This window comes from Myotis lucifugus, unplaced genomic scaffold, assembly GCF_000147115.1.
Source record: "Myotis lucifugus unplaced genomic scaffold, Myoluc2.0 scaffold_38, whole genome shotgun sequence".
Taxonomy (NCBI): domain Eukaryota; kingdom Metazoa; phylum Chordata; class Mammalia; order Chiroptera; family Vespertilionidae; genus Myotis; species Myotis lucifugus.
The window spans coordinates 7,492,144-7,507,226 of NW_005871086.1; the positions used below are offsets into that span (position 1 = coordinate 7,492,144).

At 45.3% G+C, this 15,083-nt stretch overlaps 1 protein-coding gene and 1 pseudogene across 5 annotated transcripts in view; one reads left to right on the forward strand and one right to left on the reverse strand.

Moving 5' to 3' along the window:
• The window catches only part of RASGRP1 (RAS guanyl releasing protein 1), a 97,559-nt gene that overhangs the window by 61,425 nt on the left and 21,051 nt on the right, over window positions 1–15,083 (reverse strand). The window lies entirely within an intron of this gene.
• On the forward strand, window positions 11,152–11,697 carry LOC106696957 (annotated as a pseudogene).

Consider the following 15,083-nt stretch of genomic DNA (forward strand, 5'->3'; position numbering starts at 1 on the left):
AAAGGGCTGCAAGCCTGAACCTGCTTCATACTGACGAGAGGTGGGGTGACTCCTACAGTGGGGGCCTGTCTGGGGATGTGGTGGAAACGACTCGCTGCAAAATGGACACAAAGCATATCCCACACCAGAGAGACTCTAAAGCTGTCTTTTCTTCCCCTTTGTCTTGGTTTCCATGGAAATCTGCTGATGTGTGAAGGGATCCTGAGTATACTAAAGGCAGATGTCAGAAATTGGTATATGGAGGGCAGGCAGGCTGTCAGCATAGGGGGCATAACACAAAACAACAGGAGTGTCAAAAACAGGGCCCAGAAGATAGTAATGGGAAAGCCAGTGTCAGAAAAACACGCGGGCAGAGTTAGATCTGCAGCCTATGGCAGGGCTGATGCGGCTCTTGGAGGTCAACATCTCCGTAAATCAGAAGACTGGCTCTAGGGGGAACCTGACAGAACCTGACACACACACACACACACACCACAATCACACACACACACACACACCACAATCACACACACAAAATCTTCAGGTATGACAATGTGGTAAATGCTTCAAAGAAACAAAACCTACTTGATAGCAAGACTACAACATTCATTAAATCCTGTGTGGAAAGTACACAAAAACTGGCAAGCTGAAAAGATGGTCACTAGTTTGTTGTTTGTTTTTAGCGCCAACAGTTGCAAAAAGGGCAGGAAGTGCATGTGAAGAACACGGCGACACATACTTGGAACTCTCATAGCTTCTACTATCCGAGCAGCTTAAAACAGGTATCCGGCACCACCTTGATTTGTTTCTGTCCTCAGCCCCTCAAGGCCGGGGAGGAGAACAATCAGGAAAAAGCAACTATCTGCTAAGGATGGAGTCGCACTTCACAGGGCAAGTGTGAGAAGCAGTCTGGTTGCTGCCAGTGTTGTGCTGGGAAGAGTTTAAATAACAGCTCTCCTGGGGGTGGGGTGAAGAGGACCCGGTGAAGAGGACCCTGATTTGTAGTGGTTGCAGAGTTCTGTGGTGTCAAGACTGCCTTTATGTCACATTCCAAGCCAGGTGGAGGTGGGGAGAGATGCTTGCAGTCAGCTCTGCATCCAGGTGCTGCTGCAGGTCTCAGCGCGGACCTGAGGTCACAAGGGTCAGTGCTTGCGTAGCTTCCTGTTGGATTCCTTCCCACCTGGTGTCCTTGTTCCCGGATGCTCCTGAACCATTCTCCACCTGACCCCTGACCTGTGCCCTCTGGGCCTGGCCTGGTGATTCAGGAGTTAATCCCTATCAACAAATTCCTCTGGACTTCAAGGGTGAATCCTTTCAGATATGCATTGCAATAGGGATTTCTTTGGCTAGTGCTCCAAGCCGAGGACCAAAATTTTAATGTAAGGTGAGATTTGGGAGAAGAGCAGCTCCCAGTTTCTTATAAATCTGGCCCTGCTCTTGTTCCCTCTGGGACAAGCTGGTGTGCCTTGCCCAGGCTGATGGTGTGGGGCCTGCCACGCTAGTGAGGACATGTATGTCTAGCCAGAACATTGTCTATCCCTTGGCCCAGTACAGTGTTCAGAAGCTCTGAGTATCTTGGTTATCATTAGCTTTTAATTATTTATTTGCAGTGGCCGGAAGCCATCATGATGTAGACAATACACAACCTCAATGTAACCATGACCTGCAATTTTAAACTTCTGCAACAGGCCTTTAAGCAGAGTCTTTAAAAAGTGGAGAAGGGGCTGGTCAAGCTCACCTCCTTTTGCTCCCACATAACCCCTGGGGGGAGATGATGGCCAAGGCCAGGGGCTCAGGGAAGAAAAACCTGATGATCAACCCCCACACAAAGGGGATCTGGTCTAATCAGGCCTCCCTCCACTCCTGTCCTGGAGAGGCCAACTGGGGGGCACCTGGTGAAGGAAAAGAGCCTGAGCCTCCTCCCTTAGTTCTGTGGACACTGAGTCACTGTCCCGCTGGGTCAGAAGAGTGGGGGGGGGGGGTAGGGGAGGAGGGGCAGGTGTTGCCATGACACAGCATCTAGATACACACATGCGCACGTGCACGCATGTATACACACACACACACACACACACACACACACACACACCAAGCACCTGAAACCAGCCAGCCCTGGAGAACCACTGTTCTCCCGAGATGAGAACACCTGATAGCGGCACCTCATGTTCTTAAACCCTTACCTGTGTTGAACACAAGTTGCACACCTCTGCGGTAGCAGGGACTGTGGCTCCATTTTAAAGATGAGGAAACCAAGGTCTGTGCCTTGGCCATGGGCCCCAGGGCTGGTGAGTGACGGCTCCTGGACAGGAATGGCCATCGGGCCCCTAGCCCCGGGCTCTTTCCTCGGAACCTGCCTCTCCTTAGGGATTAAGAGATGAGTGCGGCGAAGACTAGTTATATAGGGAAGAGCTCTAACTTTCAGCCATCCATGCTCTAAAGCTAAACCCCTACCCACATTCATTCTTCCCCTTCTCATTGCATTTCTGGTGCATGGACTCTAAAAATCTCTCTGGAGATCTGAACCCGTAGAGCCACCACTTTCCATGACATCCACACAAGGCAGCTGTCCCTGACACCGTTTAGCTAGGACAGCTCGAGACCAGAGAGCCTGTGAGCCAGGGCTGTGTGGGTGAAAATACCAAGTCCCCTGACAGCGCACAGCCCCCGTGCTGGGCCCTCCGTCCTCCTGTGGCAGACACTCCACTCCCTCGGCCAAACCAGACGGCAGCAGGCACAGCCCTCCCTGGGCACGGCGCTTCTGCAGAAGCGCGAAGCTCTGTGTGAAGGATGACCTAGATTTTTTGGATGAGCGACTGCAATCTATAAATGTCTAACCAAGCGCATGAATTGCCTAAAGTGAAAAAGAGCTTTTAGCTGTGTTGCTGCTGCTGAGCAAGACGGCCGGCCTTCCTTGGGGGTTGCCATCTCCGCTAGACCTGTCGCGTCTGAAAAATCAGGGGCCTTAGAAGTCACAAGGGCACCTGTCCTCTTCGGTTCTGCAAACTGGATCCAGTTCTGGGGCTGGGAGTTGGGAGGCTGGGCTGGCACTAAGCAGCAAGAGGAGGGAGGAGGTGGGACGGCCCGGCACACCCATTGATCTGGCTGGGATGACTCCATGACCTCAGGCTCTCAGAGCCATTGTTGGAAGGTAGCACCCATTGAACCTCCCGGGTGGCTGCTTCTCTGGGGCCCATCCGCCCTGGAACAATCACATGACCTGGTAGCAGTGAAGCTGGGGTTTGATTCTTTGGTGATGCAGCCTCGTTGGCTCACACACAGGGCTCATCCCCCCCACAGCACCACAGGAATGTGCCTGGCGGGGCCAACGGGCAGTGGGGTACGGAGGACACCGAGCTGCCAGCAGGTGGTGGAGAGAGGCCAGCAACGGAGAAGTGGATCCAGAGAAAAAGGATGCAAACAAACGGGGAGGAAGATCTGGGGCAGCAATTCAGGGAACTGCCTGTAAAAGAAGGCTTTGCTGAGACTGGTCAGCCTCAAACTCCGTCTTCTCCAGAAACTCGATGTGTGGCTACTTCCTAAGAGCCCTAGGGAACCCCATCCCAGTGCAGAGCAGGGCTGAAGCCACTGGGGTATGCTGACATAAAATAGCAATACGCCCAGTACAGTCTTAGCACAAATTGGGCTTTCACCCTAACAACTGTCCCTGGCTTATAGTTCTCTGCGGTGAAGAGTCTTGTACCCCAAACATCATCATATCACCAGGCATCATCGCATGAGTTGCCTAAAGTGAAAAAGAGCGGTTAGACTGAGCCTAGTCTTTCGTGACTGAAGTGATTCTGAAAGTCTCCTCTCCCTTCTTTGGTTGTAGTTAGGATTAGATTACGTTTGGCTGCATGGAGAAAAGTGCTAGTGAGCTGTGACACACTGCACAGTGAGTGGTCTCATTTCCCTTGCTGGGTCGGGAACACCATCTCACTTGTCTCTTTGCTCCTGTTAGTCTCCAGCTATTGCAGATGGGATCTCTATGTTTCATGCAACACTGACTCTTACCTCCGCTCAGAGAGTGGCTGCCCTCTGTGGGTGTCACCCTGCCCGTGCGGATGAGCCTGGACACGGCTTCCCCTCAAGGGTGGTTCTGGCTCCATGGGGGGCCGCCCAACTTCCTGTCCCTCCTGGGTTTTAAGTGCACCATCCGCTCAGACCTTGAAGGCAGAAAGATTTCTTAGAGTTTACTGAGGTGACGAGAGAAACCTGCAGGAGGGCCGGGAATGACTGTGGAAAAGAGAATTGCACAGGTGGGGAGGAGCCTCTTACTATCTGAGCCAGAGAAGAAACTGCCCTCTACTCAGGAGCCAGGAGCCAGATAAGGATGTTTCAAACCACCCCAAGTCATGAGCTGGTGCCGTGTCACCGTCTTACAGAAAAAGCCCAAATGCAACACCGAAACTCACAATATTGGTGCCAAGTGGGAGACAGAAGAACCAGGAGAAATAGTAGGTATTGTTGGAGGAAATGTAGCATCTGACTGAAGAAATGAACTATATTCGAAGGGTAGCCTGATTCTCTCTCCAAAACACCTACTACTTCTCCTGGCTCTTCTGTCTCTGTGTTGCTTTTTTTGTTTCCTGTGCACCAGAGAGTCTTTACATGTGTTAACTCTATGAGGTCGGTGGCACTACTGTCATCTAAGGATGAAGAAACAGAGGCCAAGGTAACTTTCTCAAGTTTAGCTGGTAAGTGGCAGACCTGGGACTTGAACCCAGACTGCGCAGCCCTGGGATAGCTCTGATCGTGTCTGAGCCTCAGTTGACAATGCCCTGCCCCCGTCCCTCCCAGCAGGGAGATAATCAGGAGACCAGTCAAGATAAGAAGCTGTCTTATCTTTTGGAGAGAACAAAGTCTTGAACTGAGTCTAAACCACTGCGATTTCTGGTTGATTCATGGGTCCTAAACATCTAGGCTGCCTGACAGTTGTCACGTAGGCACATGAAATCCTCAGTCTGTTGTCAAAGCACTAGTAACACACATCTATTAGTGCTTTCTCGCTGACTCCCCTCTCCCTACACGTTAGCTCATTTGAGCCTCAAGATGACTCTGTGGGGTGGGTATTATTATTTTATTGGTGAGGACCTGCCAGAAGTCACACATCTGCTGAGTGAGCGCTGAGGCTTGAGTCCTGCTCATTTGCCTGGAGCCCTGCCCTTCCCACCCTATCCCCCTGCTTCTCGCCCTGAGAGTCGTAAGGGTGAGAGGCACGCCCTTTGCCTTAGCACTTGCGGGTTTCTGGAGCCAGCTCACCCGCTCAATGAGAAGACAAACAATAATCACCACCCAACCATGGCCAGGTATGGGCAAGGCCACCTTACAGACACCCTCGCTAATTCTTACACAGCTCTGCTTGGTAGATGTTTCTCCGTTTCTCATATGAAGAAACAGACTCAAGAGAGGGAAGAGAACTCATCAGTGGTCCCACCGCTAGGAAATGGCAGGAAGGTGCTGTGGAGGATTGTCCTGGTTCCTTTATCATTCCAATTCTAGGGGATTTGGGTATGATAGTCCTGCATTGCCTTTATTTTTTTACATCCTTACCCAACGTGTGAGGTATTTTTTTTCTAGAGAAAGTGGAAGAGAGGGAAGAGGTAGAGACAGAGAGAGAGAAAGAGAATGAGAGAGAGAAACATCGATTGGTTGCCTCCTGCTTACGCCCGACTAGGCCAGAGATGGAACCTGCCACTGAGGTACATACCCTTGACTGGGAATCGAATCCAAGACCCTTCAGTTTCTGGGCAGATGCTCTAACCACTTAGGAACACTGGCCAGGGCTTGCATTGCTTTTTAAGTGGGGTTCCTCCAAGGATAAGGCAAAGGCTGTGTCTATTTCCTTTCGGTTCCTACAGCCTGGGGTCCCCTGCTGCACTGAGTCTGACCACTGTGATTTCACATTACACTGTGGCCCTTTCCTTCACTCAGATTGCGGTAGAGAAGAATAGACATCAACTAGCAACCATCAGTAAACACAAAACAGTCCCTGCGCACTGGCTAAGAGGAAGGAGTGAAATGTCTTTGGAAGGAAGAAATAGCTAAGGCTTTGTGTTCCCAGGATGAGACATGAGGGGATGCAGGAAGCTGATAGTGAAGGAAAAAAAGAATCAACAGTTTTTAAGAAAGGGTCAGAAGAAGAGCTAATAAACTATAAGGACGAAGCAGGAACTAAGATTTAGACTGTTCTTTCCAGGTGTGTTACTGTCCCTGGCATTTATTTCCATTTGCAGATTCAGACAGAGCTGCCCTCTGACACATGATGACAACCAGAGGTCCCCAGATGCCTTTAGGAATCCTGGATTTTAAGGTCACTGTGCAATAGCACACCGTGGCCTCAAGTGAGAAAAGCTTCAAGTTCAAAAAGCCCTTTCTAGGCTTTTGGCTTCGATTAGATCTTCTAAAACGTATCTACTGAAAAATTGACATTTTCAGGATGGAAACGGTAAGGGGTGATGCTTGAAGAAGCCGGGATCCTGACTGACTGCGGGACCTAACGGCTTGTTTCCAAGAGTTCTCCCATTTGTCCTGTTCGACGGACACAACCCCGTGGTCAGCTCCTGGGAGCCCGAGCGGAGTAGGGCAGAGGGAAAGCTGAGGCTGGCCAGCCAACGCCACACACAAGCCCCAGAAGTACCACTGAACAACCCTGCCTGATGATTGAAGAACACTTCACTCTACAAAACACTCACACGTATGGTCTGCTTTGACTCCCAACCTCCCCCCGAGGCAGGCAGGGACTATGCCTGTTTTACAGATGAGAAAGGCACACAAAGGGATGTTCAATCTGTCCAGTCCTCCGATGGATGGGGCCTGTGCTGAGCCAGTTAACTACTTGGACTATCACCCCAGATAAGCAGCTGGCCCAAGGATAACGCCAGTGGCAGAGTTGGCGTTCCAGGCCTTGATGCTGCTGTCACAGCCCTGGGTTCTTGGTTGGAAGAGCCTGTGCTGGGTACTGCGGGGAGTGCAGAGGCGCCAGGCTCCGGTCCCAGTGAGTACCCGGTGCTACTGGCTCCAGGACGGAGGGGATACAGGAAGGCCTGGAAACACATCGCCAAGGCAGGGTGGGCAAGGCGGAACGTCAGATTTCACTGGAAGCAATGGCTCAACCTTCACAAAGAGTGGCATCTGAGGTGGGCTTTGAAGGAGGGGACCGATTTGGACAGACTAAGCTGGGGGGAAGGGTGTTCTGGGTCGGGGAGAAACGGTTTCTACTTTTGGATGAGGGAGTTACAATATATTCAGGAAAAGATGTACAGTTTAGGTAGGTAGGGAGAGAGGTGTGGGAATGAATGGATCAGGGTCAGGGTATGGGGACCTCACATACTAACTGGGGAGGGGTCCTAACTCTGATCTTTACCTTAAAATTCTGTGACAGAAAAAAGAAAGCGGCATCCTCTCACCTAGTGTCCTGTTCAAATGGCCAGGCTGTTGCACCTACAACCTGAGCCCAGGGCTCTTTTTAAGGTGGAACATTCTAAAGAGCCTTGCACTTGATTTTAATTTCTACTTGCATATCTTTCCCTAATTGCATAGCCCCTGAAGAGACACAGCCACCAGGGGAGGGCTAGAGAGAGTGAATATGTGTACGTGTGTGTGTGTGTGTGTGTGTGTGTGTGTGTGCACGCACACTTGCTGCTACAGTGAGGTCATATCCAAGTATGAAATAAAGGGTGGCTTTTGCTGAACTCAACTGATTTTGTTGTTTAGGAAGCTCGGTTACTTGCAGCTATTCCTTTTCCTCCTCCACTTTGCCGCGTTAGCATCTTAACCCTCCACATCCTTCCCTGCCTGCTTTGGAAGCTGGGTAACTGTATGGAAGGCCACCCACGCTACAGGGAGCAACGACTTGAGGGTTTCCCAAGTCTGTCACAGGGGTGCTGGGCCACTCACTTTCAAACAAAATCAGCCCCCCCCACCCCAAATGTACAGAAAGCCACCAAGGATGGGTTGAAATTTGGCAAGACTTTGGTGTCCCCTGCTTAGCTGAGTTTTATCACAGTGGGGTAAGTACTGTTATTTCACCTTTGGTCCCTCATATGCACCAGTCGGTACATCTGTCCCTGATCCACGCTATTGATTTGAACACAACTATGACCTTGTCGCCAATCCAAATGGGTTAGAGAAGACTGGGAAGTAGGTAAGGACGGCCATGCTTTCCCCACTTGGTGAGTATTTCCCTTTACCTCTCACCCTCATGGCTACCCCTGGAAGCCAGAGGAAAGACTATGTTAAGCTGTTGGAGACTTCAGTACTCTTCAAGTCATATTTGCATAGTAATAGTCACTCTGAGAGGAGATCACATAACAAAATGAAAAAATTCACAATAGGTAAAATTTGGGGAATTTTCCCCCCTTTTCTAGAGAGTAGGCTTTGATGTTAATGGGGAGTTTTAGGGGAAATAAAAACAATGGTTTTGTATCTCAGGATGAATATGCTCTGGCTTATCCAGAAGCAAATAAATATATTAAATCTGACTTTAAGACTTCCTGGGTAGGTTAAACATAAACAAAACAAAAAATAAGCCAAACTCCCCCCTCCCCCCAAATTAAATCCAAGTCCTGATTTCATATCTATCACATCAAGACGTCCAGGAATTGCGCACATAATTTGTATTTTTTGAAATCTTTCCAGGGACCTGGATGATCGATCAGTTTGCTTGGGCTGATTTAGCCCATTGAGCCCATTCCTTGCCCTGGGGTAGGTCTTCAAGCTCCCAGTGAGCCCAGGAAGACACTTCCAGTTTCAGAAATCGGGGGTGGGGTGGGGGTGGGGGGGGAGCGGGGGGGCGGGGTGTCTTTCAGTTGTTTTCAGGGAAGCATTTAACAAATAGGGGATTTGGTGCCAGCATTGTCTGGGGTGAGCCAGGGACCAAGATAAAATTAACAGGCTGGGCCACAGGCAGTTTCCTATTAGATATTAGCAAAGCAATCTCTTTCTCTCCCCCTACCCGCCGAAGCACAGCCGTGCTCTGGGATGATACTTGGTTCCTGAAGCCAGAGACCCTGGCCCTTCATAGTCTAAAATAAAGGCGCCAGTTCTCCTGTGGCCGTCGGCACCCCTGATCTTTGCCTGTGGGGTGTGGGCAGCTTCTCTCCCCTCTGCCTCTGGTGTCTTGAGGAGGTGCCCACTGGGGCCTATCCCTCTACAGGTGTTCATTAGCAAAGGGGCAACAGAAGCTCAGTCCCAGGATGACTCCGTTCTGCTTTGGACAGGAGCTTTGCATCCAGGACAGCAAAGCATTTCTCTGTCCCTTTCCCACCACCCAACTCGTGGGTCTTTTACCACTGAAAACGCTTGTGCTACGAGAGGACCCACTGTTGTTTTACGGCATTTCAGTAACTCCGGTAAAACAATTGGAACAGACTCAAAAGGATGGTTAAACTGTGAGGGTTCTTGGCAAATTTCAATGAACCCTTCTGAACTGGCATGATCTTGTGAATTAACCTTCAGGTAATTTGCCATTTCACCTCTTTAGTTCTTGGGGTGTTCCAAGGAGTACTTCATTAGCAGCAGGTCACCTGATTAAATAAGGAGGGTTTTATCTCCCCGCCCTGGCCTGGTCATCAGAAGGGGTCTCTAGTTTCTGAGTTACTAGACATTTGTCCCTCCGAATGCGGCCCTCACATGTTTGATCACACACAATCACAGAGGGGCCCAGAGGAGTAAACCGGCTGAAGCAGAAGGTAGTCATCACCACTTGTCACCTGCTGCCTTCTAGCAAGCTCGACCTCATGGGCGTGAATTGTGATAAGATTGTTCCTCACTTAAAACTCCTAAAGAAGGACCTCCTATCATTGTTCCTGGTAGGCTGTTTTGGTGTTTGTTTGCTTTCGAAAAATAACTTTCTCTATCTTATCAAACCCCTCTCAAGATCTAGCATATTTCTATGACCCAGTAAGTTTCCTAATATTCCCAGTCAGTTCCTCCAACCATAAAGCCAGTATTTAAAAACACACACACAAAAAAACAGATTAGTTTTACCTGTTTTAGCACTTCACATAATTGAAATCATACAGTATGTATTTTTTTTGTGTGCAATGCTTCTTTCGTGAAGCAAAATGTTTTTGAGATGAAACAATGTTAACTGTATCAGTGGTTCATTCCTTTTCATGGATATATAGGTATTCTGTTGAATAAACACACTTTGTTTATTCTTTTTGCTGTCAAGTGATATATGGGTTGTTCCAGTTTTAGATTTTTATGGCTAAAGCTCTTATGGACATTCTTGTACAAGTTATATTGCAGGCATGTGTTTTCCTTCCTCTTCCATAAATACCTAGTAGTGGAATTGATAGGCTAACAGGGTAGGTGAATATTTTATTTTATAAGAAATTGCTAAGCAGTCTTCCAAAGTGATTGTATCATTTTACATCCCCATCAGTAATGCTTAAGAGTCTCAGATGCTCCACATCCTCACCAACACTTGGTGTTGTATTTTAATTTCAGCCTTTTCAGTGGCTGTAACAGTGGTATCTCATTGTGATTATAATTCACATTTTTCAGTGCCTAATGATGTTGAGGATTTTTTATGTGTCTATTTGCATTCATGTATCTTCTTTTGTGATGTGTGTGTTTTTGTCCATTTTAATTGTTTTTTTTATTATTGGGTCACAGGAGTTTTTAAAATATATTTTGAATATATAAAATTCCTGTCAAAGATTTGTGTTACCAAGTATTTTCTCCCATTCTGTAGCTTGGTCATTCATTTATTTAATGGCTCTTTTGATGAGCAGAAATTATTTTTTTGAAGTCTAACCTATTAAATACACCATTAATTACCATTTGCATCCTGTATAAAAGTACCTACCCAAAGTTTACAAAAACATTCTATATTACTTTTCAGAAGCCTTATTACTTGTACTTTATATTTAGCTCCCTGATTCATTTCAAGTTATTTTTTGTGTATGGTGTGAAATACAGTTCACAGTCATTTTTTTTCATGGGTAGCAGTTGTTCCATCACCACGTGTTGAAGGGACATTCCTTTTTCCATGACTTACTTTGGTGTCTTTGTTGAAGATTAATTGCCCATATATGTGGATTTATTTCTGAACTCATTATTCTGTTCCACTGATATATTTGTCTGTACTTATATGGTCTAGATTATTATGGCTTTATAGTAAATTTTGATATCAGGTATTGTAAATTTTCCAACTTTATCTTTCTTTTTCAACATTGTTTTGGCCTTTTGGCCGGAACCGCCATCTTCCAGTAATTCGCCAAAATGACTAACACAAAGGGAGAGAGGAGAGGCACCCGCTATATGTTCTCTAGGCCTTTCAGAAAACATGCAATTGTTCCTTTGCCCACATCCATGCGCATCTACAAGAAAGGTGATAATGTGGACATCACGGGAATGAGTGCTGTTCGAAAAGGAGCGCCCCACAAATGTTCCCCTGGCAAAACTGGGAGAGTGAACAATGTCACCCAGCATGTGGTGGGCACTGTTGTAAACAAACAAGCTAAGGGCAAGAGTCTTGCCAAGAGAATTAATGTACGTATTGAGCATATTAAGCACTCTAAGAGCCGAGAAAGCTTCCTGAAACCTGTGAAGGAAAATGATCAGAAAAAGAAGGAAGCCAACGAGAAAGGTACCTGGGTTCAACTGAAGAGTCAGCCTGCTCCACCCAGAGAAGCACACTTTGTGAGAACCAATGGAAGGGAGCCTGAGCTGTGGGAACCCACTCCCTATGAAGTCATGGCATGATAAGTGTGTGTGGGGGGGAAAAGACCTCTGTAGTGTTAAAAAACATGAAAAGATTGTTTTGGCTATCTCAGGTCCTTTTATTTCCATATAAGCTCCAGTTGTATCACCTGAAACTCTAGTGTTGTTGTTTTCAGTCTTTTTGAATTATTGAGTTGTCTTCAAATTCAATGATCATGTGTTTTTTTCCAGTGTCCAATGAAGTATTAAGCCCATCCAGTGAATTTTTCCGTTTGGTGTATTTTATTTTTCATTTCTAGAATTTCCATTTTTTAATTGTTTCTATTTCTCTGTTGAAGCTACCCATCTGTTCACCCTACTTTAAGTCTTTCAACATATTTACAAAAGCTGTTTTAAATTCCTTATGGATTACCTCCAACATTTGTGTCAACTCTTGAGTTCATTCCTATGAATTTTTTTTTCTTCTTATGGGTCACATTTTCCTGCTTCTTTGTGTATTGTAATTTTACATTATATGCTGGGCATGGTGGATACAATGTTGAGACATTTAATTTACTTGAGCCTCACATTGGCACTATCAAGGTCTATATTTAGGCCTTGCTAGTGTGGGTCAAGGGTAGCTCTTACTCTAGGTCTAGAGTAACCCAACTCCTATGTTGCAGTCTTTTTCAGATCCTAACTGAATGCCCAAGGTGTTATATCTCTCCATTCTACCGGTTGGAACTGTGTGTGACATGATACTTATGAGACTTCCTCTGACTCACAGACCCCCAGTGACTAATTGGTGTCATGGAGTCTTAGCATATTCATACACAGTTTAGTATTTGGCGAAAGGCTAAAGGAGATCCCTTCTCTCCAGTATCCTACTCCACAAATTCCAGCAATCCCAGAAGCCCTGAACACAAACTCTGCTTCCTCTGCCAAGCAAGATGCTGCTCTCCAGGACCTAGTGCCCTGTACCAAAATTTGTACAGTGCCCCCAGGCAAAAGCCAAGATATGACTTTTCTTTTTATCCACAAACCAATCCAATAGTTGAAAATAGTTGTTTCACATATGTTGTCCATTTTTATAGCTGTTTATAGCAGGAACATAATTACAGTACCCAATATTCCATTATGACCAGACTGGAAGTTCTTGTTTTGATCCTGAATATCTTTATAAATGGGAAGTTGCAGTTTCTTGCTGAAATTTGAATCCACTTATATTTTATATCTGTCCTTTTGGAGGTAAATACCTTGTACTAACTCTTTTATGCTTAACACTGTCAAGACTTAACACTTTAACACAGATTAAGACCAAGAAAAAAGAAAAAGCCACCCAATTGTCTTCTTTTCAGGTACTGCCATCTTATATCCTCATAATTTGATTTCTGTGTCATTTCTTCACTATTCCTCTCCTTTGTACTCACTCTAGCTTTCCATTTCTAGCATGGAAAACAGAGATTAAACCTGAATTTAATAACACCTTTCACAACAATACAAAAAATGTGTATTGATTTTCATGTCTTTAGAACAAGCATTTCAGAAACATTAACTCTTTGCTAAGGGCCAAGAATTCCTATGTGCCAGCATTAAGACTGGACCTCAGAATACAGCTGGGGTACTAAGCCTAAATCTGGAAAGTCTATTTCTATTAATGCAATCTCAGATTATTTTAACTTTTTGAGAAGACACATGGCACTACTGGCTTACACTGAATTTACAACCTACTAAAATCCTTTGGTATTTTTCACAAGATTGATAATTTATACAGTTTTTTTCTCCATGCAAAACATATATGAATCAATATTTTAAAACTTAAGTGCAAGACACTTATTCTTACTGATGTGTTGTTTATCAAAGTTCTTTGTTTTGCCTTATTATCTCCTGAATTTTGATTTTCACCTTGTGTATTTGCTAATTCCATCAGTGTGTCTACCAAAAACAGACTGTGTTTCAGTCTGATGAAAATGTCCAGAACCACTCATATTAGTAAATGCTTACACCTGCAGGATGACATCCATCTATGTTCCTATCTGTATGCATACACTTTGAGTATGATTATTAACCAGCGATAAATCTGCTTATATAAATTTTTATGTAGACGATATTTGTCTAACATTTATTGAGCATTTGATTTTTTACTTTGTAGCAGAGCCTGCCAGTACCCCACCTATACATTCTCAGGCCTTACCACTAGAGTGCATACCCACTCAACTTCCATATTCCTGAGGACTTTCTCTGGAGGCCACTACATCCTGTGTGCAAGGCAGGCCAGATATGCTAGAGAATTAACATCTCTTAAAAGCAGCCCTTAACCAATGACTGATGGAACTTGGTATATAAATGCCCAGCTTTTTTTGCCTTGGGCCAGAACTCCTATATCCTGATTCTGAGTAATAATTCACTTGACAATGCACTCTTTATAAGCTGCCTTCCCTGTCCCTCTACCAGTTTTTCCTAATATCATCTCCCAAAGTAAACTATTTGTATTTAAATCCTTGTCTCAGGATCTGTATGTGGGAAAACCGAAGCTAAAACAATCTTATTTAATTTTCACCCTAACTAAAATGACCTTTAAAATTTTTCAAATTATCCTGTTTGCAGATGGAAAAATAGCAAAGAAGAAAGTTTTAGTAAGAATATGTGTAACTACAGTAACAAATTAAGGGATACACACATGCTGTAAAATATGTTGTCAAAAATATGTGTAAGGGGGTGCGCAAAAATGTGTTTTTAGAATGCATTTGAACTTAAATGACAATGAACTTAAAATAGACTGCTATAAACAAAACTTGTCATATATGAATCTTATGGTAACTAAAAATCAAAAAACTATAATAGATACACAACATAAGAAAAATAAATGCAAATAAATCACTAAAGTCATCAATGTACAAGAGAGAAAGAGAAGAAAGGAACAAAGAACAACCAAAAGCAAACAAGAAACAATTAATAAAATGGCAATTGGTACATACTTATCCATAATTACTTTAAACATAAAAGGACTATATGCTCCTATCAAGAGACATAGCATGATTGGATATATATTAATAAACAAGACCCATGTATATGCTACCTATAAGCAACTGACGTCAGATCAAAAGGCACACACATACACTGAAAGTGAAGTAATGAAAAAATATGTTTCATGCACAGGAAACAGAAAGCAGAGGTAGCAATACTTATATCTGACAAAGTAGAATTTAAAACAAAAACTGTAACAAGAGACAAAGAAGGGACTTATCTATATAATAAAAGCCTAAGTGACCATTATGGAGGAATGACCAGAATGACCAGAACAACTGGTCACTATGATGCGCACTGACCACAAGGAGGCAGACGCTCAAAGCAGGAGCTGCCCCCTGGTGGTCAGTGCGCTTCACAGGGGGAGCACCGCTCAGCCAGAAGCCGGGCTCATGGCTGGTGAGTTGCAGGCAGCTGTGGCGGGGGGG